Raw genomic sequence first — 4,336 nt, forward strand, 5'->3', positions numbered from 1 at the left:
GACATGAATCCCAGCTCTCTACCTTTCAGCTGTAAGAAACAGGGAAATCATGAAATCTCTCCAGACCTCAGTTTCATCAACCCATAAGATTAGGATAATCCTACTTTACAGAGTTGTTGTAAGAATTAAGATAATTCATATAAAAATATCAAACACATCACCTATTAAGTAAAGTGTAAGTAATCCTGTAAGAAATTATTATTATATATAATTTTCACTATTCAATTCCAGATCAAAAACGATGTTCCTCTTTCTTCCAATTATTCTTTGGTACCAAAATCAAGGGTCAATTAAATGAGCACAACTATATCAAGCTGCAACGTTCACAGAACTGGATTCCTATTCCTGCGAATCCCAAGACAGCTGATATTTCACACTGAAACTGATCAGGTTCACGGAGCTCACTGGAGCTTTTCTTCATCTGAGGAGGGCAGTTTTAAAAGCCTGATCTCACATGAAACCCAGCTCCACCAAAGACTCACTGACAATACTCTATCTGTTATATCCAATGGTAATTTCAAGGCAATTCTTAATTCTTGAAGGATTTAGAAGACTAACAATTAAAGTCAATTCTGAGTAAGATTTCCAGCTATTGACACATTATTACTAATCCTTACAACAACTTTGCCAAATAAATATTTTACAGATGAGGGAAAGTTTCAGAGAGTTGGATTTTTGTATAGGGCCAAACAAGTAGAAGGAAAAAAGCACGCAAACTCACTAATATTCACTAGTAATAAGTAATATGGTTTGGAAATCTTCAAACCTATAAAAATTTAAACATTATTAAAATTCCTCCTCTCTATTGTATGGTTTTATTTTTAGCACTGATAACTTTTAGTCCATATTTGTTCACTTTAGAATAAAAATCATTTCTTCCATAAGTGCTAGCAAAAGCAGTGTAGAATAATAAAAATATTAAGTAATACTGTCACTAAGAAGGTTGTCATGGAGACAGCTCTGGATAAGGACTTGGAATGCAGGCACAGCTCGGCCATCTGCAGAATGAGGAGAGGGGACAGGATGATCTCTGAGACCTCTAACACACAAATACTCAAAGATCTGATATCGACATTGTCTTCACCCGTGTCAACTAGGCTGGCCATTCCATTTAGTGAGGGCTTGCTGTCAATGTGGCCAGATTCTTGGTGCAATTTAGAAGTTTCTTTCTGTTCCATGGTCATAAATGCCACCTCTGACTCATGCGTGGCTCACAACAGAAGTCAAGCAAGGAGCACGCATTTATCATTGCAAATTAATTAGCTCCATTGGAAGTACACATTAATGGTATCTTTATATAGCAAGGGAAACATGCTATTATTATTAATGTAAAACAAAGTGGCCTGAGGCAGTGCAGCTCCTTAAGTGTCTAAAAACTAGAACAGTTTGGCATCAAAAAGAAGGGGGCTCTCCTAACTTCTAAAGTCAGATAAAAAAGGAAAAAGAAAAAAGGGGGCTCAGGTACTACAACTTGAATTAAAGACTCCTCAGTCTGGAAGAGGCTACAGAGACTACTGCCTTTGATGGACTCAAAGTGATAACACCTACTCACCCGTAGTAAACTTCACAGACAGCACTGTTCTGACCTAAGGGCCTTGTTACAGAGAAAGTGTGTTCCCCGTTGCTTCTGTCTCTGTCATCTCTACAAAATGGCCAGACCTTCACACATTAAGAGAGACTGTTAGTCCTCTGTCCTCCTCTTGGTCCAAGTCATGTCTATTACTCAATTGCCATTCTATTACTCTATTCTTCAAGTTCTCTTTCCAACTTATTTGTTTGCACCCAGTCTCTGTTTGCCACTGATTCTTATTCCCAGCCTACAAACACGCTCAAGTACTCCACCCCATCCTAAAAATGTCCCTTTCCCTAACACCTGCTCCTTCACGAGCTACTTTGATATTTCTCAATGTCTATCCCTGTAGCACCAAACTTGTTAAACAAACTTCACTCTCTCAGTAACCCATCATAACACTAAATAAACCCTCTTAAAGCAGCAATTAACTTCCCAAGAGCCACAGCTGGAGTTTACCTTGTTGGCTTATGGAGTTCATTCTCATATAGATGAAATCAGGTTAAAACTAACACTAAAGACAATTTAAAGAAGGCTGCGGGGAGAGGTGTTTGTATTTGGATAAAGCCTTTGAGTTGTGGAAGGTAGGCCACTACCCACCCAAGACATCCTAAGTCACTAGCACATGGGTCCTCTCTGTGATCAAAACACAACTGCCCAAAATTTCTTTTTCTTTCTTTTTTTTTTTTTTTTTTTCCTGAGATGGAGTCTCGCTCTGTCGCCCAGGCTGGAGTGCAGTGGCGCCATCCCAGCTCGCTGCAAGCTCCGCTCCCGGGTTCACACCATTACTCCTGCCTCAGCCTCCCGATAGCTGGGACTACAGACACCCGCCACCACGCCTGGCTAATTTTCTGTATTTTTAGTAGAGACAGGGTTTCACCGTGTTAGCCAGGATGGTCTTGATCTCCTGACTTCGTGATGCACTTGCCTTGGCCTCCCAAAGTGCTGGGATTACAGGCATGAGCCACTGTACCTGGCCCCAAATTTCTTACACCCTAAGGGCAATCTGGTCATTTTTTTCATGCGAGTATAGATTTCATCTATGATTAATAATAGCCTTGTGATATCAGGTTTAAAAAAAGGTCTTACGAAACTGAAAAACCCAGAAGTATTTTAGTCTGGTAATAAGTTGCTAAGAATAGGTTCACTAGCTTGTTTTTGTGCAATGCTCTTGACTTTACTCCAGATTGTTAAATCTGCAGCTGTTAGTCAACAGGTGAAGAGGATTCCCTAGGAGGAGCTACTGTTTGAAGATCTTTGAAATATTGTGACTCACAGCTTTTGTTTAAATTGGTACTTCAAATTTTAATTCCATCCTTTAGCAAATGATCTTCACAATCAAAACAAGTCAAAGATTTTTTTCAGGGCAGTTTTTTCTTTCTTTTTTTTTTTTTTTTGAGATAGAGTGTCACTCTGTGGCCCAGGCTGGAGTGCAGTTGCACTATGTCGAATCACTGCAGCCTCTGCCTCCTGGGTTCAAGTGATTCTCCTGCCTCAGCCTCCCAAGCAGCTGGGATTATAGATGGACTCCACCATACCTGATTGATTTTTGTATTTTCAGTAGACACGAGATTTCACCATGTTGGCCAGGCTGGTCTCGGACTCCTGACCTCAGGTGATCCACCCACCTTGGCCTCCCCAAGTGCTGGGATTACAGGTGTTGGCTACAGCGCCGGACCTAGAGCCCATTTCTTTGTTTGTTAGTTTTGTTTTGTTTGTTTGTTTGTTTTGAGACGGAGTCTGGCTCTGTCGCCCAGGCTGGAGCGCAGTGGCACGATCTCGGCTCACTGCAACCTCTGACTCCCGGGTTCAAGCGATTCTTCTGCCTCAGCCTCCTGAGTAGCTGGGATTACAGGCACACGCACTGCAGCCCATTTCCACAGGAAACAAGAAATTAGAGGAAGTAAGCATTGAAACTATAATAAGTTTCATTTCAATGAAAGCAAGCCATGTATTACTTATCATCTATTATATGTTATTATTATATAGCAAATTATGATATCCTGGTGATTGTGATTTTGAATTTTAATTTTCTATGTGTAATGGTTTACTACAAAATAAATAATATATAATCGTTTAAAACTTTAAAGAGCATCATTCATTGATGGGCAGGAGGATTAGCTGGGGGCGCACCCAGTCCTTGGTTAAAGGAGGTCGGGTTTCCCGTGAATGCAACATCAATCCTGCACGTGATTCACCAGGTTCGTAAAAATTAACATGAAGACCGCCGTCGCTTGACAGCTTTAATGAGCATATTTTAATACACGTTTAGGTTAAGTTAATTATTGGGAAATAGGAGTCTCCTTTTCATCGCAGCAAACAAAAGTCCTTTCACAATATTGGTCATGGGCCATTCAAATCCCCAAATGCTGAAACTCCTCTGAGGGATGCGCTGAAACGAGAGGACTAAGAATAAAACCAGCGATGAAGTGGAGATGCGGAAAGACAAAGGGGAAGCTCTCAGGTGTGTGTCCGTCCCCGGGCGGTCCCTTTCTCCGCACCGCTTTGGTCCAGCGGGTACTGCCGCAAGTCCGAGCGTGAGCAAGGCCGTCCTGGACAGCCGCGCGTGTGCAGGGAGGGGCCCAGGTGGGCTGTCCCAGGCCAGGTTCCCAGGGAAGCTCTCCGGGAAGCGTCCGGAGTGACGAGGGACCCACCGGGACCCCACCAGGGACCCCAGCCGAGCGCGCGCCGCCGAGGGTGGGGGTGGGGCCGGCGCCCCGGCCACCCGGTTACCCGGCGACAGGAGGCCCTGCGCGGGGCGGCGGA

This window comes from Rhinopithecus roxellana, chromosome 2 (assembly GCF_007565055.1).
Source record: "Rhinopithecus roxellana isolate Shanxi Qingling chromosome 2, ASM756505v1, whole genome shotgun sequence".
In the NCBI taxonomy this organism is placed as follows: domain Eukaryota; kingdom Metazoa; phylum Chordata; class Mammalia; order Primates; family Cercopithecidae; genus Rhinopithecus; species Rhinopithecus roxellana.